The sequence below is a fragment of the Poecilia mexicana genome, unplaced genomic scaffold (genome assembly GCF_051168715.1).
Source record: "Poecilia mexicana isolate PSO_F unplaced genomic scaffold, ASM5116871v1 scaffold_7, whole genome shotgun sequence".
Taxonomy (NCBI): domain Eukaryota; kingdom Metazoa; phylum Chordata; class Actinopteri; order Cyprinodontiformes; family Poeciliidae; genus Poecilia; species Poecilia mexicana.
The window spans coordinates 2,820,125-2,843,327 of record NW_028263376.1 but is presented as its reverse complement, the minus strand read 5'-3'; the positions used below and the strand labels follow the sequence as shown (position 1 = coordinate 2,843,327).

Genomic DNA, 23,203 nt, shown 5'->3' with positions numbered 1-23,203 from the left:
TGGCCTGCTTGCTGGCGGGGGTGGGTGGTCCACTGGCCCTTTTGCGCTTTGCTGTGGTCAATTCAATGTATTTCTGAACATGGTGCGGATGCCTTCTCTGAAAGACGAAAAAAATAAATAAATTGGACATAAATTGACCCAGTTACAAACACTAATTTCCTTAGGTTGCAACATAAATGCAAACACACTTAATCTAGTACAATGTTATTTAAGTAAACTGGTTGGTATTGAACATTGGCTATCATGTAAACATAGCTATTGTGGCGACTGCAAGGTTGGCTAACTTTGGCTTTAAGACAGTAGAAGCACACACAAAGTTTGTTCCAGTTTTAAAGAGTAGCAAATGTTAATGGTTTGTGGTTTTGAACTTGCATGCCTTTCCTATATTTGTTAAATTTAGTCTAAATTGCTATCGCTATGTCTTCCGTCTCCCCTTGAACAGAGGAGTCTAGGTAGCCTGCTACAGTCAACATTAGGCCTAAGCTAAACGTGTGGAACTGAAACAATGCCAAACAAAGTTCATTGATACAGGTAACGTTATGCTCAAGATTTCACAATAGTGCCTAGTTACCAAGTTATAGTTACTGAAACAGGAGGATTATAATCATTTCATAAGAAGTTACCTCGATGTGTTTCTTCAGGTTAGACGGGGAGTTTTTGTACGATAGAATTTCCACATCTTTGGGCAGGCATAGCATACACTTCATGCGGTACGACGCATCTTTAACACCCACGAAAGAATACATTGTGTTTAAATAAGCCCATGGGCTCTCAGCAGCAGCTGCTGGTTCCCCTGGAGCCGTGTCCGACGTAGTTGCAGTCGATGTGGTCTCAGTTTCCTCCTCCATGTGGCTGCTGCTGATTGCGAGACTTGCTTTGTGTTTAATGGGTGAAGTGGCACTCTTTCTTCTGTTTTCCAAAAAAAAAAACCACTCAGAGCTGCAGACACAATAACTTCTTCACTCGCACGACATGACGAGTCCTTTGGTTTAGATGTTTTTACTTAAAAAATAAAGAGGTTACAAGTCATTACACGCACGGTAAGAAAACTATATGCTCTTGTCAGCTCTGACTTAAAATGGAGCTGCCCGCTCTTAATTACGTCACTACAAGAGAGCGTCAAGCATTTTTCATATCAATAATTTTCTTAGAACTAGAATTACACAACAAGATGAATTAAGAATTAAATAAAATATAAACTGCAACTATAAAATTTACTTTTCCACATTCTCTCTTTCCTGTTTTATGGCTCTTACAAATCCGGCCCCTAATTGGGTATACTGTAAGATTACGCAATTATCAATTAACTTAAAACTAAGAGCTATTAAATCCAGATTATGAATAAACTACAAATAAACAGTTCTTAAACAAAAAAGTCTCTCTCCTCTTTTGTTCTTCTCTTTATATGGCTTCTTGCAATAAGCATAGCTTATGCACGGATCTCTCCAGGATGCTGTTTTTCGTTTGCAACTTCACACGGCGTACAGTTCCACTGGAGTCAGGTAGGGTCTGTACTACTCTTCCCATGATCCATGTGTTGCGCGGAGAGGAACTGTCGATTACCAATACCACATCTCCAGGTTCAAAGTTCCTCTTCTGTTTCATCCATTTCTGGCGTTCTTGGAGGAGGGGTAGGTACTCACGAGTCCATCTGCACCAGAATAGATCCGCAAGATATTGTACTTGCCTCCAACGCTTTCTCGTATACATATCATCTTGGTTGAAGATCCCTGGTGGCATGTTGGGCTGGACTTTCAACAACAACAGATGATTGGGGGTCAGAGGATCTAAGTCGTGTGGATCATCTGACACACTGGTTATGGGTCGACCATTTATTATGCTTTCAACCTCACAAAGAAGTGTTTGAAGGCTATCGTCGGTGAGGGTCTGTTCCTTAAGTAAAGCATTGAGAATCCGGCGAACTGAACGGATCTGCCGCTCCCAAATCCCTCCCTGATGTGATGCTGCAGGACTATTGAAAATCCACTTGACGCCCTTCCTTTGCATTGTTTTCTCAATTTCTGATTGGTTCAGGTTTTCTAGTGCCTCTCTCAATTCCTTCTCGGCACCAACAAAGTTGGTGCCATTGTCAGATCGCATGATAGAGACCTGTCCTCTTCTACTAACAAAGCGACGGAGGACATTGATACAGGCACTTGTATCCAGACTATAAGCCACTTCAATGTGTACTGCCCTGATGGTAAGGCAAGTAAACATCACACCATACCTTTTGACAGTGCTCCAACCCAGCTTCACGTCAAATGGGCCGAAGTAATCTATTCCAACATTGGTGAATGGGGGCTTGTCTGGTACAAGACGATATTCAGGCAGAGGTGCCATTTTCTGTACACCAGCTCGTCCTTGTAATCTTCTGCAAACCGTGCATTTGGATATGAGCTTCCTAATGGCGGAGGTTGCTTGTGGGATCCAAAACTTCTCTCTCAACTGTGATAACATATAGTTGCGCCCGCTGTGACCGATCTTCTCATGGATGTCATTTAGAATGAGAAATGCAACTCTTGAATGTTTGGACAGTATCGCAGGATTTTTTGTGTCTGCTGGCATGGCAGATTTAACTAACCGTCCTCCTACCCTTAGAATGCCGTCCTTTAGCATGGGATCGAGTCTGTACAGCTGGCTGCTCTTCTTGACAGACTTATTATTGCGGAGTGCACTAATCTCCTCAGGAAAGCATTGGGCTTGGCTGTACCGGATGATTTCCGCTTCTGCTGTTGTCAGCTGTTCCAAGGTAAGTTCTTTCTTTTCCAAGGTACTCCTGTACATGTCCATGCTTTGTTTCACAAACAACTTCTGCTTCTCTGTATCCTTTTCTGTATGACTGATCTCACTTTGAAACTCTTTTCTTTTGGTTTTCAAGTTGGCCAGCAGCTCTCTAACTTTCATAATCCATGCAGTCGCCCTCTTCAGCCGGTTCCAACTGTCATAGTACTCAAGTAACTTGTTCATACAATCAAGCTCTTCTTCAGTTGTGATGGTGTTTACTGTGACACTTTTCACCTCTGAGTCATTCTGTATGCTGCAATTCAGGTTGTCTGGTCTCTGTGGCCATTCACTTTCTGGTTGTGAAAGAAATTCTGGGCCATTTATCCAGTTCTTATCTTCAATTAACTTTTTTGCTTTCATGCCTCTGGTTGCTTTGTCAGCCGGGTTCTGCGAAGTTCTGACGTACCTCCACTGAGATGGTTTAGTTGCTTCTCGTATGAGTGTAATTCTATTAGCCACAAAGGTCTTGTAACGAGCAGCCTCATTGTCGATGTACTTCAGAACCGTAGTGCTGTCAGTCCAGAAGATTGACTGCTGAAGTGGGATCTGCATTTCCTCTTGCAGCATTCTGTCCACCTTAACTGCGACAACTGCTGCAGTCAACTCTAGTCTTGGAACTGTGACTTGCTTGAGTGGGGACACTCTAGACTTCCCCATCATAAGAGAACAATGGATTCTGCCTTGGTTATTCACCAGAACGAGGTAAGATGCTGTGCCATAGGCAACCTCACTTGCATCAGAAAAATGGTGTAATCTGACCACCACTGTGGTTCCAAAGGCCTGCGGTTTGACACATCTTCTGATGCTGAAGCCTGAAAGGAGAGTGAGATCTTCCAGCCACTTACTCCACTGTTCTGTTCGTGAGTCACTAATCTCTTCATCCCATCCTAGCTTTTCTTTACACAGGTCCCTCATCAGAAGCTTAGCAGGGAGTATCAATGGTGCCAGGAAGCCAAGAGGGTCGTAAGTGGAATTCACGACAGAAAGAACACCTCTTCTTGTCTTAGGCTTGTCCTGTGTCTTGATGCTATACGTGAATACATCATCCTCTGTACACCATTGTACACCGAGAGCACGTTCTATGGGCAAGGCATCCTGTGTGAGATCTAGGTCTCTCAACTCAGTGGCTCTGAGTTCTTCAGGAATGGAGGACAAGACTCTCCTGCTGTTGCTGACCCACTTGTTGAGAGTAAAACCTCCCTCAGCACACAGGTTTTGAAGACTCTTTACCAAGAAGATTGCTTCCTCCTCCTTCGCCACTGATTTAAGACAGTCATCTACATAGAAATTATGTAGAATTGTTTCCACAGCTTCTGGGGCAGTTGTGCCTCTTCGATCTTCTGCCGTTCTTCATAGTGCATAGGATGCAATGCTAGGGGAAGACGTTGCTCCAAAGATATGCACCATCATCCTATATTCCCTTACAGGTGCGCTAAGATCACCAGCTGGCCACCACAGAAAACGCAATAGGTCAGCATCTGTCTCCGGGACTCTTACCTGATAAAACATGGACTCTATGTCTGCCATCACAGCTATTGGTTCTTCTCGAAACCTCACTAAGGCACCAATAAGTGTGTTGGTGTGGTCAGGTCCCTGCATCAACTGACCATTTAGCGACACATCCTGAAAGCTGGCATTGCAATCGAAAACAACACGAATTTTCTTTTTCTTTGGGTGGTATACACCATGGTGCAGGACATACCAAACCCTACCGTCATCACGGTCAAGCTGTTCTTGAGGAACTTCCATGGCATAACCTTTTGCCTTTTGCCAGGATACTTTCCATGAAACCTTTGTAATCCTCCAGAAAATCTTGATTCCTTGCCAATTTTCTCTTAAGACTAGCAACTCGCTGTTCAGCCACACAGCGGTTATTGGGCATTTTCACATGCTTGTCTCTCAGTGGGAGTCCCACACTGTAATGTCCATCTGTGTACTTTGCACAGATTCCATGAACAATTTGTCCTCTTGTGACATTTCCTCTTTATCATCATATAGACGTTCTGGAAAATCTGTGTTATAATGCTGTATAAGTAGCTGTTCCACTTCCTCAACTGCAATTCGGTTAACACAGTAAGCAGCTGTCTTGCCTCGGACAAGCAGATCTTCATTCATTACTGGACCATACACCATCCAGCCGAGAACAGTCTTTACAGCATAGGGACCTTCCTCTTGACTGTTAATTACATGCCAGGGCTCCATTGCTTTAGAGTTGTTGGAGCCAATGAGAAGGCCTACACTCGCATTAATATGTGGTAAATTCATCTCATTCAGGTAAGGCCACTTCTGTAAATGTTGCTGACTGGGGATGTTTTCTCTCTGCACAGGAATGTTACTGTGTGTGAAAACTTTGGTTAACCGCAAGTACTCTTCTCCATCAAGACTACACACCTCAAGGTCTGTGAGCAGGTAGCTGTTGATCAACCTTTGTTTCTCTGATTCATTCTGTCCCATTGTACTTAAGGAGATCTGAGTCAGCTTTCCTTTCTCATTCAGCCTCCTTCTGAGGTCCTCTGTACAGAACGTGGCTGTACTCCCAGGGTCCATAAATGCATAAGTCATTATGGATCTTCCACTGCTGCGGGACTTCACCTTCACAGGAACCACGGGTAGTAGACAGTCTGCTTCTCCGGCCCCAGTGTAGCCACACACTTCTTCCTTGACAGGACTTGAAGTCGCAGACATCTCTTCCTTATGAGTATTACCTTGTTCTGGCACATAAGTTGTGTTTTTAGTTTCTTCGTTCTGATGAAGAATGTCTGGGTGTTTTCTTGAGCACTGTTTGCATACTGTCTTCTTCTTACAGTTCTGACTAATATGACCTTGTCTCAAACACCCAAAACACAGTCCCTTTGACTTTAAAAAGTCAATACGTTCCTGGTTCATTTTCTCTTTGATCTTATGACAAGATTCTAAGCTGCATTTTTCTTTCCCACCACCATATTAGTGACGAAGCTTGCTCCTTTTGATCCACTCTTGACCGCTTTCAGATTTTCCTTAATTCTTTCTGTTGGTGGTGGATTTTTACCTTGTAGGTCTCCAAAGAGTGGATCTGTGGCAACCTTAGACTGGCGGTCAATGAAGGCGACCAAGTCAGCAAATCTTGCTCTATGCCCTTTTTTCTCCTTGATTTTAAATGCTTCATTGCGCCAACTTTCTCGCATCTTATAAGGCAATTTAGATACCACCATCCTCATGTTTGTGGGATTATCCATTTCCTCCATCAATTCGACATCTTGCATCGTGTTGCAACAACCAGTTAGGAATAAAGCATATGTCTTCAGCGCTTTTCCATCTTCAGCCTTAATTGGCGACCACTTTAAAGCCTTATCAATGTAAGCGCTTGCAATCACCAACTCATCCCCATAATGTTTCTTTAACAATTCTTTTGCTTCTTTGAACCCCTTGCGTGATGGCCTGTGTTTGCAGCTTCGAACAAGCTCCTGTGGTTCTCCTGAAGTAAACTGTAATAAGTAGTACAACTTATCTTGTTCACTGTCCGTTTTCTGTTCAATGGCTCGTTCGAAAGCTCTAATGAACGATTTATAGGTAAGTGGATCACCCTTAAACACCTCAACCTCTTTCTCAGGAAGTTGTGCATATTTCTGTTGCTTAACAAGCATCTCTGTAATGGTGTTTTGGTTTTCCATTACTTTCAGCAGGCCACTCATGCTTCCTTCATGCTGTTGCACTGCGGTGTTTACCGTAGCATCCTGACGTCTTACATCTTGCAATGGCCTGAGTGATGCATGGCTTCTGTAAGGTCTGGTCTGAGAGAGAGGGACGGAATTTTCCTCTTCCTTCACTCTTGCGCCACCAGCAGGTGGCGCAAGAGTGAAGGAAGAGTGAAGGAAGAGTGAAGGAAGAGGAAAATTCCGCCAGCAGGCTGAGAGCGCATGTAGCTGCTCATGCCATCTTCTAATTTCTCATACTGTTTCAAAATTTTGATTTTTGCTCTCCTTTCTGCTATAGCTGCATCTAGTTCCAACTTTTCTTTGGCAGCTTTGATACGGGCTTCCTCCATTTCCAACTCTTATTTCCTTTCCAGAACAGCAGCACGTTCTACAAGACCATAGAGCTTGGCTTCTTCAATAGCACGAACTGATGTATGAGAAGACACCACAGTCGAGCGTCCAGCGTACGTGAGCCCTTGCTTACCATCCATCCATCCATTTTCCGACACCCTTGTCCCTCAGCGGGGTCGGGAGGGGTGCTGGTGCCTATCTCCAGCTCACGTTCCGGGCGAGAGGCGGGGTACACCCTGGACAGGTCGCCAGTCTGTCGCAGCCCTTGCTTACCAGCTTATTGGATTTATGGCTCACTTGTGACACACTATCATCAGGATCTATCTCTTCATCAGCTTGTGTTTCTTGGTTCATTTGTCGTAAACTCAATGTCTCCTCCATCCATTTTTCAGTATCTTCAGTAAACTGTCTGATGACTAACATTCTAGGCTCAAACCAGTTGTTAATATCTGCATCTTTCTCATCTTCAGGTAGAAGATCTCCTAATTGTCCAGTAATGTCAATAAAATCTTGGAGAATTGGATGAAATTCTTCATGCATTATCTCTTTCACTGTTGGCAAATTATCAGCTAATGTGATTAAACTGGTAACTTCCCTCCTTAAAGTTGTGAGTCAAGATAAGTATCCTCTCCTGGTGCCAAGTAGCCTGTGCAGTTTGTCCTCAATTGCCTTCTCAGTTAACTTGACTGGCCGTTTGGTGGCTATTTCTTCAGTGCAAACTATTTCAAGATCACCCTCCATCATATTTCTTCTTATTCCTTCTTATCAACAAAGCTGTGCATAAACTGTGTGCATATGAGTAAAAGGCATTCCAATAACGCTTTTCCTCATCCAATAAAATGCTTCACAATTCCCAAAACACACGGAGCTTTCAGTAATCTTCGGTTTCAGGCTTCTAATAACAAGTTACCATGAATCTGCAAGTCACTGAGTAGCTAAATAGCGTTAGCTTCTTGGATAATTTAGCTTCAAACTAGCACAGCTTGTGGCATCTTTCCATCCAGCAAAACGAGTCTTTTAATCGTCTTTCCAGAGACGGTCATTATTCATATGTTAATTCAGAACGTATACTACCTCGTTCTCTCTAGAATGTTGCTCCAATATGCCACACCACTCGGAGTTGTTAACTGCGGGTTAGCTCTTAGCATCCAAAAAGTTCAGGGAGCAGTTTTCTTACTAATGAAATGGCAGTCTTTCTTCTGTTTTCCAAAAAAAAAAAAAACACTCAGAGCTGCAGACACAATAACTTCTTCACTCGCACGACATGACGAGTCCTTTGTGTAACCAACTCGTGTAACTTACGAATAGATAAGTTGAGAAACTTAGATTTCAATGTTGAAGTTAGAGTTAGTCTATCTTTCTAAGTTCAAAAGGAGGATAATAAGCACAACAACCATATTATCAAGAATGAACAGATTATTTAATACAACTTAAATCAGAATGTTACTGTACAGTTTCTTTTCCCTTTTTGTGTTCCAACATAAAGTGTCCACCTTTTTTATATCAGGCAGTATATTTCCTTATAGTTCAAATTCCTTATAGTTCAGTTCGTCCTTTAGAAGTTTTGTTTCTCTTTAGTTCAGTAATTTAAGTCAGTCAGTCAAGTCTTTGTTAAATGGCCATGTGTTTCTTTGGATCCAAAATCTTATCTTATCCAGTGCAAAGTAGGCAGCTGAGCCAGCGGTCCCAGGTCTTGAGTTGAAACCTGGAGCTCATCAATCCGATCCAGGCCTGCGATGCTGTGCAGCTGGAGGGTCTTCAAAGTTGAATGGGGTTCAAATAAAAAAAAAAAAAACAACCTGCACATATATAGAACTTAATTAACTATTGAGTTTCAAAAGTATGCAGGAAGTAATAAATTCCATTTATCACGAAAATAATATTCAACTAATGGCAAGCTTGCAAAACAAATGTATCACACTGTATCCAACCTCTTAGTTTATACATAACAAAAATAATGCAATACAGTGAAAATCATCATCTTAATCTCACACGTTTCTCCGATTGGTTTTATTTACGGTTCTCTGTTCTTCCTTGTCGGAATATATGAGCAGTAATGCTTGTGACGCCAGTTAGCATTAGCTTAATTTCGGTTGCAAAAACACGTTACAACACTCACCAGAGAAATCACAGTAAAAGTGTGTTTTACTGCCAGGGTATCAGGTCACGGATCTTCTTTTCTCTTGACCGTTACCGAAGTTAACCAAGAATTTATCTTATAGCATGCAGTAATTCACACCACGTGCTACAACCAGCTACGGTTTTCTTCTTCTTCTAACAATTTTCTGCTGTCTAAACCAGAGTGTAACTCACAAGCCACCTGCTGGCGGTTTCTGGTATGACAAGAAAACTCAAAATGAAAATATAAACTGAATTGCTGGGAACATTAAATAACAAAACAAAATCCTACAGAAATAAAATACTACTAACAGTATCACACATATACATGTGGGTTACATTTGGTTTAGATGTCTTTACTTAAAAAATAAAGAGGTTACAAGTCATTACACACACGGTAAGAAAACTATATGCTCTCGTCAGCTCTGACTTAAAATGGAGCTGCCCGCTCTTAATTACGTCACTACAAGAGAGCGTCAAGCATTTTTCATATCAATAATTTTCTTAGAACTAGAATTACACAACAAGATGAATTAAGTATTAAATAAAATATAAACTGCAACTATAAAATTTACTTTTCCACATTCTCTCTTTCCTGCTTTATGGCTCTTACAATAGGAGAAGCGAAACAGGTGTATTCTATTGGTGGTGAACAAGCCCAGGCAAGTAGGCCACCGACTTCGTTGCAGTCAATCAGTAGGCGGGGTCAAAACACTAACGTTTCTCTCTCGCTTTTTTGTAACGAGTAACTAAACCACACATTGAAAATGTATCGGAGTAAAAGTATGCAATTAAGTTCGGAAATATAGTGAAGCAAAAGTGAAAGTTATCAAAAATTTTCATACTCGAGGAAAGTATGAAGTACTCCAAAATATACTTAAGTAAAGTAGTGAAGTACTTTTACTTCGTTACAATACAACACTGCTCTTCATCAATTTCAGCTCAGCATTTAACACCATCCTCCCTGAGAGATTAGTGCGTAAACTGGCAGACCTGGGAATCCCCTCTTCCACCTGTTGCTGAATTAAGGACTTCCTGATGAATCGGAAAGAATCAGAATGGACCCCCATACCTCTTCATCCATCAACATCAGTACTGGCTCTCCTTAAGGCTGTGTGCTGAGCCCTCTGTTCTTTACACTGTACACACATGATTGTGTTTGTGTCCATCAAAATACCACCCTCGTTAAATTTGCAGATGATACAACTGTAATGGGCCTCATCTCAGGGGACGATGAGTCTGCCTACAGGAACAAGGTGGAGCGACTGACAGAATGGTGAACTTACAACAACTTGATCCTAAACACAGCCAAGACCAAGGAGATCATAGTGGATTTTAGGAGAATTAAAAGAGACATTGAACCACTAAACATCTGTTGAGAGCCTGTGGAGAGGGTGTCAAACTTCCATTTCCTGGGAGTTCACATAATGGATAACCTGACCTGGGATGTAAACACAGCTGAACTGGCAAAGAAGGCCCAGCAGAGACAGAGACTCTATTTCCTGAGAGTCCTGAGGATGAACAATATTTCTCAAAAACTGCTGGTGTCCTTCTATCAATGCTCTATTGAAAGCATCATCTGCTATTGTCTCCGTGTGTGGTTCCCCAGCTGCACAGCAGCACAGAGGAAGACTCTCCAGAGAATCATAAAATCTGCTGAGAAGACCATTGACTGCTCTCTGCCTTCTCTTGAAGATCTCCACAGGTCCAGCTGCCTCAGGAAAGCCAAGAATATTTTAAAAGACTCCTCACACCCCAGTCACAATTCATAGGCGTATTTTCTTACTTTGGCTGAATCATGATGAGCTACCTCATTAGCTAAACTGCTACACTGCTTTCATAGACTTAAGCTTTTTTGTCAAAGGTAGCAAACATCTCATCCATATTTAACTCTTTAACTTTTAGTTAATAAGAAGAGTTTGAAACAGCAGGAACGGCTGAGCAAGTGGACCAGCTCAGAGTGTGGGAGTTGAAAACAGAAGAGAGAACAGATAGAAAAAAAGAAACCTATGCCTTTATTTCTCACTGTCTTCAATGTAGAGCCTTTAAAACCACAAAATAAAATCTGAATATTTTTCTATATAAGCCCTGGTGCTTTAAATGTTACGTTTAAGGTACAATACCCCCCAGATATTCATTTCTAACTACCTGTTTGTTCTCAGTCACCCAGGACATGGCAAAACTAAAAAAAAGGCTTAAAAATAAAGCAACTTAGCAAGTTATAATTTAAATAGCCCATAACTTGTATTAGGAGGCATTCCAATAATCAATGTTTATGAGAAATTTTATTAAGAGCAGTTACTTATTAATGCTTTTTTATTTAGAGCCTTAAAATTTTGCAAAGGTGTAGCAGAAATTAGATCAGTCAGACTGAACAAAACTCGTATAGAAGCAACATTTAAATTTTAGTTTTATTTCTCAATAGGTTGCGGTAACACTTTATTTGAAGGGGGTTGAATAAGACTGTCATGACACTGTCATAAACAAGACATAACACCTGTCATGAACATCAATAAGTCTTAATGAATAGTTATGACTGTTGTCATAAAGCGTCATTCGGTAAATAATGACACTTTTAATACAAAGTTGACATTATTCAAAATGTCTTCGTTATGACAGCTTGACATTATTCTAGACAAAATGTCTTCATTATGACAACTTGTCATTAACCTCGCCAAAAATGTCTTTGTTATGACAATTTGTCATTAACCTTGCCAAAAATGTCTTCGTTATGACAACTTGTCATTAACCTAGACAAAATTGTCTCCATTATGACAACTTGTCAATAACCAAGAAATCATGATCTAACATAAATTTGTCATAATAGTAGTCATAATGATTTAATTATTACACTAGCAAAAGCTTTAACAAAACAATGATTAATATTTCCACTCCCTGAAATAAAGCAAAAGTAGTAGGACAAGCAATAAAGATTTCACTAAGCTTTATTACACGGTCAAATGATTTAATAACAGCCTCATTAACAATTTCTTTTACATCAACTAAAGTGGAACAAGTAGCACCAGTTATGAATATGTCATTAAGTGTTATTACAGTGTCATTAATATTAACTATTACCTCAAGTAAAGTGAAACAAGTTACAACAGTTATGACAAAGTCATTAAGTGTCATTACAGTGTCCTTAATATTAACTATTACCTCAAGTAAAGTGAAACAAGTTACAACAGTTATGACAAAGTCATTAAGTGTCATTACAGTGTCATTAATATTAACTTTTACCTCAAGTAAATTGAAACTAGTAGCAACAATTATAAAGATGTAATTTAGTATTATAGTGTCAAATGCAATGCTAACAGAGTTATTGATATTAAGTCTCACCTCAAATGAAGTGAAACACACTGGACTACTTATAACTACCATCATAACTGTAGAACAAACCCTTTGTACATTGGAATAAAACAAAAGATAACTTGTTCTAAGATAACAGAGGGTTTAACGTCTGGTCAGTATATTGTTACTCTGAAATGCTGATTGAAAAACTAAAACATAATTACTTATTCTTTAACTTAAGAAAATAGGTTCTTAAAAATTCCCTTCTTCTGGTGTCTTTCATCCTCTGAGCTCGGGTCCTCTACCAGAGGCCTGGGAGCTTGAGGGTTCTGCGCAGTATCTTGGCTGTGCCTAGAACTGCACATTTCTGGACTGAGATGTCTGATGTTGTTCCTGGGATCTGTTTGAGCCACTGCTCCAGTTTGGGGGTGACTGCCCCGAGGGCCCCGATGACCACAGGCACCACTGTGGTCTTCACCTTCCAGGCCTTCTCCAGTTCCTCTCTGAGGCCCTGGTATTTCTCCAGTTTTTCATGCTCCTTTTTCCTGATGTTGTGGTCACTTGGTATTGCTACATCCACCACAACGGCTTTCCTCTGTCCTTTATCCACCACCACAATGTCCGGTTGGTTCGCCATTACCATCTTGTCTGTCTGGATCTGGAAGTCCCACAGGATCTTAGCTCGGTCATTCTCCACCACCTTTGGGGGTGTTCCCCACTTTGACCTCGGGGCTTCCAGTCCATATTCGGCACAGATGTTCCATGTACGCTTTCCCTGCCAGCATCTTGCACCCTGCTGTTATGTGCTGGACTGTCTCAGAGGCCTCCTTGCACAACCTACACCTTGGGTCTTGTCTGGTGTGGTAGATCTGAGCCTCTATTGCTCTGGTGTTTAGGGCCTGTTCCTGGGCGGCCAGGATGAGGGCCTCTGTGTTGTCCTTGAGTCCAGCTTTCTCCAGCCATTGGTAGGATTTCCTGATATCAGCCACTTCAGTTATTTGTCGGTGGTACATCCCATGTAGGGGCTTGTCTTGCCATGATGGTTCCTCCAGCACCTCGTCCTCTGTTCCCCATTGTCTGAGACATTCACTGAGCACATCGTCCATTGAGGCTTTGTCCTTGATGTATTTATGGATCTTGGATGTTTCATCCTGGACAGTGGCTCTCACACTCACTAGTCCTCTGCCTCCTTCCTTACGGCTTGTGTATAGTCTCAGTGTGCTGGATTTGGGGTGGAACCCTCCATGCATGGTTAGTAGCTTCCGAGTCTTAACGTCCGTGGCCTTTATCTCTTCCATTGGCCAGCTAATTATTCCGGCAGGGTATCTGATTACTGGTAAGGCATAGCTGTTTATTGCACGGATCTTGTTCTTGCCATTGAGCTGGCTTCTCAGGACTTGCCTTATTCGTTGGAGGTATTTGGCTGTGGCTCCTTTCCTTGTGAACTCATCGAGGTTGCCATTTGCTTGTGGTATTCCCAGGTACTTGTAGCTGTGCTCTATGTCTGCTATCGTTCCCTCTGGGAGTGAGACCCCTTCTGTGCGGACGACCTTCCCTCTCTTTGTAACCATCCAGCCACACTTCTCTAGTCCGAATGACATCCCAATGTCAGTGCTGTAGATCCTGGTGGTGTGGATCAGTGAGTCGATGTCTCGCTCGCTCTTGGCGTACAGCTTGATGTCATCCATGTAGAGGAGGTGACTGATTGTGGCCCCATTCTTGAGTCGGTATCCGTAGCCAGTCTTGTTGATGATTTGGCTAAGGGGGTTCAGGCCTATGCAGAACAGCAGTGGGGACAGAGCATCTCCTTGGTATATGCCACATTTGATGGACACTTGTGCAAGTGGTTTGCAGTTGGCTTCAAGGGTGGTTTTCCACAGCCCCATCGAGTTTGCAATGAAGGCTCTTAGAGTCCTGTTGATGTTGTACATCTCTAAGCATTCAATGATCCAGGTATGTGGCATTGAGTCATAGGCTTTCTTGTAATCAATCCAAGCGGTGCACAGGTTGGTGTGTCGGGTTTTGCAGTCTCGGGCGACTGTGTGGTCTACAAGGAGTTGGTGTTTGGCTCCTCTGCTATTTATGCCGATGCCCTTCTGTGCCGTGCTCATGTACTTATCCATGTGCCCGCTTATCTTAGCTGCTATGATGCCTGACATGAGCTTCCATGTTGTAGAGAGACAGGTTATCGGCCGATAGTTGGATGGGACTGAACCCTTTGAGGGATCCTTCTGGATCAGGATTGTGCGCCCTTCAGTTAGCCATTCAGGGTGAGTCCCATTCTGTAGCAGCTGGTTCAGTTGAGCTGTCAGTCGCTCATGGAGGGCAGTGAGTTTCTTTAGCCAGTAGGCATGGATCATGTCAGGTCCTGGTGCTGTCCAGTTTTTCATACCCGAGACTCTTTCTTGGACATCTGCCACAGTGATGGTTACCGGGGCTTGTTCAGGGAGGTTGCTGTGGTCCTCTCGTAGAGAGGTTAGCCACTGTGCATTGCTGTTGTGGGACGCCTCCCTTTCCCATATGCCTTTCCAGTATTGTTCAGTCTCCAGCCTTGGTGGGTCTGCTCTGTTGTTGTTACCCTGCCATTGAGAGTACACTTTAGCTGGTTGGGTGGAGAAGAGCCGGTTAATCCTCCTGGCTTCATTCTCTCTTGTGTATCTCTTTAGGCAGCTGGCCAAGGCTTGGAGCCTTTGTTTGGCAGTTTCGAGTGCTTCAGGTATGGGCATCTGGCTGTACTTCTTAGGTACTGGTCTTTTCATTGCACCTCTTTGGAGCTCTGACAGTTGGCTCACTTCCCTCCTTGTTATCTTGATCTTAGCCTCTAACCGTCTTTTCCATGATGGATATTGGGTGTCATGGTTGCTCTTATAGCCGAGCATTTCAAGGATCACTGATGCTGAGTTGTATATCAGCTCATTGGTTTCTGTTATGGTGTTGGTAGGGATTGTTCTCAATGCTGCATTCACATCTTCAATGAGACTTTCTGCTGGTACTTCACTCAGCCGTTGTAATTGGCGTCGGGGTTGCCTGGTGTTCATTCGGGCCACAATTCTTTCTCTCAGGTCAGTTGCTGTCTCGTTCAGCTTTGATAGTTCGTTCATTACTGGGGCTGCATACCCAGTCTCGGGGTGGGGAGTTGTAGTTAACTCCCCCCTGACCTTACATCCGGGCTCCTCCCTCTTGCCGTAGCATTTGTGTTGTATCTCGTCAATCTCAAGTTGTGATAGCAGTTGCCGTTTGCGGATGTTGGAACACTGAGCTACTAGTTGTTTGGCAGTCATTGTAGACTGTGGGTGTCGAAGTAACCATTCCACCCTCAGTCTTTGCATGTAGCCCCTCTGACTAGGGTTACTTGAGTAGTAACATTCCAACAGATCCATGTTTTCGTCTCTCGCCCATTTCCGTCTTGTTCCAGTAGCCCATTTTTCATCAAGGTGCTCTGGTTCCCCAGCACCTGACGCAGACCTTGTTTGGCCGGGCGACGTCTGAGCCGGCATGTTATGCATATCATGTCATGTTATGCATATATATATATATATATATATATATATATATATATATATATATGTGTGTGTGTGTGTGTGTGCATATTTGCACACACACAAACAGTTCTTCAGCAGAAAAGAGGAGAAAATTAACCTTACTCTTCAAGATTATATATATATATATAATTTCTTATATATTATTCATATATTTGTTATTTGAATAATATTTTTTACTTGTTAACTAATAAATTATATATATATCCATCCATCTTCCTTCACCCTTGGTGGGGTTGGGGGGGGTGCTGGTGCCCATCTCCAGCTCACGTTCCGGGTGAGAGGCGGGGTACACCCTGGACAGGTCGCCAGTCTGTCGCAGGGCAACACAGAGACACACAGGACAAACAACCATGCACACACACACTCACACCTAGGGGCAATTTGGAAAGGCCAATTAACCTGACAGTCATGTTTTTGGACCGCGGGAGGAAACCGGAGAACCCGGAGAAAACCCACGCATGCACAGGGAGAACATGCAAACTCCATGCAGAAAGACTGGGGCTGGGAATTGAACCCAGAACCTTCTTGCTGCAAGGTGACAGCTCTACCAACTGCGCCACTGTGCAGCCCTATATATATATATTTTATATATACATATATTTTATTATTTAATATATTGACGTCTGTGTGTGTACATATGTTCATAAATGTTGATTACTGTATATATAAAAACGATTTATCAAAATCAATTGTATTATAGGTTCACATTTATTTTCTTTATTCAGAAATTACAATTAAAATATAATGAAAAGTCATAAATGTTGTCTTTGGTGATTGTCTAATTTCCAAATATATTCACGTTTATATGTGAGTGGGTCGATGACGAACATTAGCTAAAAATACTTTGTGGAATGGCATTTTCTGAAGTTCGGTCCATTCATTTGTATTAGCTCACTGGCAGAGATGCCACATTCAATATGGCGGACGCGATTACGTATCGCTGCAACGGGCCGACCCGCTCCATGAGGCGTCTAGTATTAATGTCTATGCTCCCCACCATGTGTCCTTAGGCTAGCCTGGGTCTTCATGTGGCTAAACTTGCCAAAGCAAAGAACACAAGCACTGTGTCACATCAGCCAAGATGCTAAATAATGCACATGAAGGATAACTTTGACTAATATATTAGCTTTTAATTTGCTAGATTAAAATTGGAGGGGGAAAAACAATTTGCCTGTCTTTAAAATATATTTAATATTAAGGGCTAACGTTACAGTAATTGTGTTTAATAACTAGCTAACATTAACTTACAGCAAGGTAGGACTGGCTTGAATTGCTTATAGCTAACATTACAGAGAAAGAGAACATAGTCAATGTTATTTTCTCAAAGAAAATGTAAAGTTAATAAGACACATACCTCATATGTATTAGGTATCAAACGTCGGCTTCTTTTTAAACAGGAGGTCTGGCCGTTATAACCATAGACATAATATAAGCATAGACGCCTCATGGACCACTCCGGCGCAGGAAATACGGCGGCCATCTTGGAGCGGTATACCCTCCTACTTTGCTCAATCAAAACAGCAGAAGATGCCTCAGCACTGAGGGATATTGTTGTTCTGGTAGATGGATTACTGATGTGAGGGCTCCACAGACAACATTTCACAAGTAAGATGAACATATTATTGTGTATATATTGTGATTAGAATATTACTTTACTGTATTTATGTCCACCGGCGAGATACCAGCTAATATTAGCTACAGTGCTTGGTGCAATACCGGGTTCAGCCCCGCTATGAAGGCTAACTGAGATTCCGTAAATCTAAAAAAATTAATTATTCTCTAACATTGACTTAGATTATCTGACACAAGAGCCTATATTAGAAATGAAACAATATAACACATGTTTTAAAACTTATATTATGTGTTATAACATTCACCGGCAAAGTTTACACAGGTGGTAAAGACTATTATTTATATTCTTTCACTCTGTCAAAAGTAAAATACATCCTAAATCTTCCGTTTTTGTTTTGAAAGTGTCCTAAAGACACGATGTGAGGAAGAGGGAGATATCTTTAGAGAGACGGATTCACTGCAGCACGGATGAATCACATCGGATTTTGGACTCGGCTGAAAAACACATATTATATATATATATATATATATATATATATATATATATATATATATATATATATATATATATATATATATATATTCAGTATTAATCATTTATTTGTGCCATTATTAATCTTTATTTATTAGTGTTTGTATAGTTATATAAAATATGTATTGATATTACTAAATAATTTATTAACTAAATTATGAACGGCTGTGTGCTTTGTAATATGCTCTTCATACATCGATATCAGAATATTCCATTCCTATTCTATTGTTATAGCCACTAAGCATATTTAAATATGATGAACTACAATTGTTTATAAATGTTGCTTTGATAGATGGTTGAATATGGTTTCCAGTAACAAAAAAGTGTGTTATGATCGATTAAATCCGCTGATACGTCATTGTGCCTGCTAAACACATAAGGCTGAGTGGAGTGGAGTACCGCTCCAAGATGGCCGCCCTAAATCTCGTTAGCGACAATAGGTGAGAGCGGTCCATGAGGCGTCTATCCTTATATTATGTCTATGGTTATAACTTGTGTTAGGTTTGCGCCACAATATGGAAGATTTCTTCTTCACCAACACACTGCACGCCTGTTCGTGCACTGCTGCCTCTCACTGGTGGAGATGGTGTATTGCACTACTTAGCCCTTGTGTTTAGAAATGGGGTCCATACCAACCGACCCCACACACCTAAAACTTTTATTATTTGCCACAGTTCTCTACGTTTGCCTCAGTCCTCGCACGCACAAGGGTGAAAACAGCCTTAAATAATGTTTCAAATGCTAAGTTCATAAGTGCTTTGTAGACATCTTGCTGTAAAACTTTAGGATCGATTAAATTAAGAAAATTAAGACTAAACAACATGGCAGAGCTTTATAATATTACTACATAAAGCTAATTTTTAAAGTTTAATCGGTAATACTTTTATAACAAATTTATGTCAGATCATGATTTATTGGTTAATGACAAGTTGTCATAACGAAGACATTTTTGGCGAGGTTAATGACAAGTTGTCATAACGAAGATATTTTTGGCTAGGTTAATGACAAGTTGTCATAACGAAGACATTTTGTCTAGATTAATGACAAGTTGTCATAATGAAGACATTTCGAATAATGTCAACTTTGTATTAAAAGCGTCATTATTTACCGAATGACGTTTTATGACAACAGTCATAACTATTCATGAAGACTTATTGATGTTCATGACAGGTGTTATATTATGTTTATGACAGTGTCATGACAGTCTTATTCAATGCCCTTCAAATAAATGTTATCTAGGTTGCTTACTGAGAAAAACACGTTTGATGTGCATTACTAGTCATTTTTGGTCCTGCAGCTTGAATGTGGTTTAAAAACTCTTTAAACAACATTTTAAGTTACATTTCAGTCTAACTTTGCCGACCCCCCCAAAATTGGTCTTAATAAGAAATTTTCCTGTTTATGGTCCCCCCAAAAATGAGATGGGATCTACGCTCTTGTCACAATTTGTTCCAGCTGCTGCCATTTGGCTGCAGATACAGGAGCATTAAAGCAAGAACTAACAGACTGAAGAACAGTTTATACCCGGTAGCCATAAGGGCATTAAATATCCTGTAGCAGTATTTTTATTAATTTCATTATAATCTATGTAAACCATTGCATGGTTTTATAATGACAATAAAGATTGTTATTATTTATTATTTGTTATTTTATTTTCTACATATTTGGAATAAGAACTAGAGTTGAGAGACCAGTCCTGGTTAATATTTCCCAGACTTTCGCTTTTGAGCCATAATTTCAAATGGGATGTTTGCAACAAGAACAAAAGAAAAAAGTAAGAAAAAAAAACCCCACACCTTTCCCAGTGATGGCAGTGTTACTTTCCATCACGAGAAGCTAGAATTGTTTTTATTTTTATGAGTGAAAGCTGAATTAAATAAGAAAAAGTTCAACATAACATTTTCACCCAAAAGCTTTATATATTCAGAACAAATTTCATTATAAATGTGAAATGGATTAGCTGGCGTGTCTAGTCTCAAAGCTCGTTTAATGTAAAAGACAGAAAGGGGTCGATGTCATGTTTGAAAATGTTTTGTCCTGGTTTTGGTTGAAGGTGGCCACTTGAGGGATAATTGAAATGTTAACTGTGTGATTATTGGAGTGACATGTTCTCCTTTCAGAGCCAGGGTGATTCAAACAAGCTGAGCACTGAAAAAATTGAAGCTAATATTGGACAACCTGGAAATGGCAAGAATGGTTAGATTTACAACTATGCCAAAAGGGCAGTTATATAAAAATGAGCAGAAAAAGTAATATAAATGCTCTCTTTAACAATGGTGTGTTATATTTTAATAAAATGTCTCACCAAATCCTTGCCCACTTAAAGCTTGTCAACAATGGACGGAAACCTGCCAGTGCTAAGCTGCACAGAGGCATACTGGGAAACGCTACACAACATAACATTTGAAAGGCAACGAACAGGAGAAAAGGGCGCTGAGAAAGAGACAAAAGGCAAGTTTCCTTTCCTTCAGAGCAGACTTCCCTAAAGCCACCATTTCTTTGTCTTTTCTGCTTGACTTTACACGGTGAAAAGTTGACAGGATGACAAGTAATGGATGGAAATCTGCATGTAAAGAAAGTCTGATACACATTAAAATATGCAAATGCATTAAATACTGGAGGATTTCTCAGATGGTTACCACCGTTGCCTCACAGCTAGGTGGTTATAAAATGTTTCATTCTTGGCCATTCTTATTTGTCAAAATAGAAAATAAAAATCTAATCATTTTTTAAAAAAAAATGTTTTTCTTTCTCGAGTTGAGTTTTTATTTGTTGGTTTCACTTTCTGCTCCCAGGATTCCTTACCATCTGTCTGACTTTACATAATCACCACTCCCTCAGTTTATAGTCTTGCAGATTTTCAAGAAGATATTCAACATTAAGCACTCAAATGTGGCTCTGTGTGACTCTTGTCAAAGATTCTGTTACAGTTCCTCTTGTCTCATGCTTTATTATAACTAAATTAAACTAAATGAAGTCAAAATTAAATTTAAAAAAATTATATTATCCAATTGTTTCTGGAGCTTGCAGTGCATCTGCATGTGTTCAGATTCTTTACCAACCTACGTCTCTCTTTGGATTTTAACGAGAATTAAACAAGCCACACATTTTTCAAATATTCAAACATCAGATTATTATTTTTCCAAACTTAGTAACTTTGTCCAAAGCCTTAATCTCAGAGGAACATCTCATAAAATCATGCAAAACAAATGCCTTTAGGAAAGTAAAAGGAAAGGTATGAAACACAAATGACCTTGGCAGATGGCATTTTCTACATCTTAAATCTTATCTTCAACATCTATAGCTTTCTTACTACATGTAACTATCTTTCGCTTTATTTCATCCAAACAGTATTTTACATTTTACTCCCTCAAAATAAAAGAGACACTTCAGAACTTTGGAAGTGAAGTTTTGTTAGAAAGACTGAAAGCAACAATATTAAATAAAGACACCAAGTCTTTATTCTTGGTGTCTTTATTTGGTACCAAACCAGATTAGTTGACTCATGGGGCAGAAGCTCATGATTTATGTGAAAGATTCCAATCCATAGCCATTATTGCCGTCTGAAGAAATAAAATAATCCCGACCAAAAACAACCAATCAGAACCAGGACGAGGGGCTTAGCGCTATCAATCAACATCATGTCCTCACTGCTAAATGTGCGAATACTGGAGAAATAATTTATTGTTACAAGAAAACAGTTTAGCCGCCGTCCTCGGTGGCTATGCTAACTAGCCTAGCATTCACAACAAGATCTGCTGATAGTGAAAAGCTATAACGGTATCAGATAGTGGAGGACAGGGGGGTGAGCAGTATCACACATGATTGTTATTGACAGCACTAAGACCCACCTCCTGGTTCTGATTGGTTATTTCCAGTTAGCATTGGGAGCACTGGGAAAAGGCAGAGGAGCTAAACTTTTTCACAGATTGCCTCTCATAGTATACTGTCAAGACATGGTAACAGTTTCAACAAATATGTAAAACAAAATTTGGAAAAGTAACATACTGAAGCTTGAAAGCACAAATATAAATGTAGATATTAAAACCTATAATTTATTTCATGAAATTAATATATTTATTTTATTTTTCTCTGCCATTAAACACATTTTTCTGTCTGATATGGCCCACAAATTTGCTTTACACAAAAAAATGCTGTACATAATGCTATAAAGGACAAGTGGCCAAATGATGACCTTCCTCACCTTCATCTGTGCGAAGTGGCTCGTGAATCATTTTCAGATAACATTCATACTGAGCCCTCAAGATCTGAGGTCTGGAATTTCCATACAGGGAAGCTAAATCAACATAGCTGAAATCTGCCTCGTCTGCTGGCTTTTCAGCTGGATTCAGTGAGCCCACATCCTGAGGGACCGAGACCTGGGTGTAGCGCAACCAAAAAACATTATCTTTACCATTAAATACAGCTGTTAAGCCCCATGTTCTGACATAAAAGCATTACAGTGAGCTGTACTCACCTCTGTGCCCAGCGCCAAGGCAGCCACGAGTGAGAGAGCGAGGCTCATCCACATGTTTCTAAAGGAGGGAGAAACCAAACAACACTTCACGTTAAGAACCAAGTCGGCAACTTGAGCAATAATTGTTTCGACTACAAGATAAACTTGATTTTCTTTTCTAATAAAGGAAAAATTAATATAATTTGAGTGGACATATTAACTGTAAAGTAATCTCTGGACATATCGTGCTGCTTTTAGTTTAAAGATAACATTGCACTTTTATTTACATTACATGCATTTTCTCATCTATGAGGACAGGAAGTTCATGCTCTTGCAGTCATTCATCTCTGCTGTCCCCTCAGGGTCACAAAAACAGATGTGTGTTTATTATTATTACTGGGCAAAAGGGCAGCAAATTTCCTTAAACGGTTTCAGCATTAATGAACTAATGAACTCCCCCCTCTGCCTCTCCGGCACAGTCTATAAATCTATGTGCAACTTGACATGCTCAGTCAGAGTAAACAGGATTTCCCAGCCACTGTGAATTTGGATTTAGGAGTGAATAAAGAATAATTTTACATCAGTTATGACAACATGAAAATCAGAGCTGTTCTCACTCAACTCCTTCAGACTAGCCAGCAGCAATTAGTAAACAACTGGTGGAATTGCTGAGCTCATTATAGAAGATGCTGCGCAGAGCCGCGCTGGTAAAAAGGATGTTAAAGGGTTAATAAAGGAGCCATGTTGGGATGACTTCCTGGAGGTGGAGATTCAGAAAGAACAGGAGATTTGAAAGAGAAAGAAGCCCAATTTCAAGGCACTAAATTGCAAAGCCAAATTTTGTTTAAGTCATGTTTGAAATTTAACGTATTTTTTAACCACT

The 23,203-nt window shown here is 40.5% G+C and overlaps 1 pseudogene across 1 annotated transcript in view; it reads right to left on the bottom strand.

Annotated features, from left to right (window-relative positions):
* The window catches only part of LOC106910270 (calcitonin gene-related peptide type 1 receptor-like), a 92,126-nt pseudogene that overhangs the window by 24,681 nt on the left and 44,242 nt on the right, over nucleotides 1-23,203 (bottom strand). The window contains exons 2-3 of the transcript XR_015763705.1: nucleotides 22,342-22,399; nucleotides 22,069-22,243 (exon numbers count right to left, since the gene is read on the bottom strand). The product of XR_015763705.1 is annotated as a calcitonin gene-related peptide type 1 receptor-like (transcript). The remainder of the gene's footprint in view (nucleotides 1-22,068; nucleotides 22,244-22,341; nucleotides 22,400-23,203) is intronic.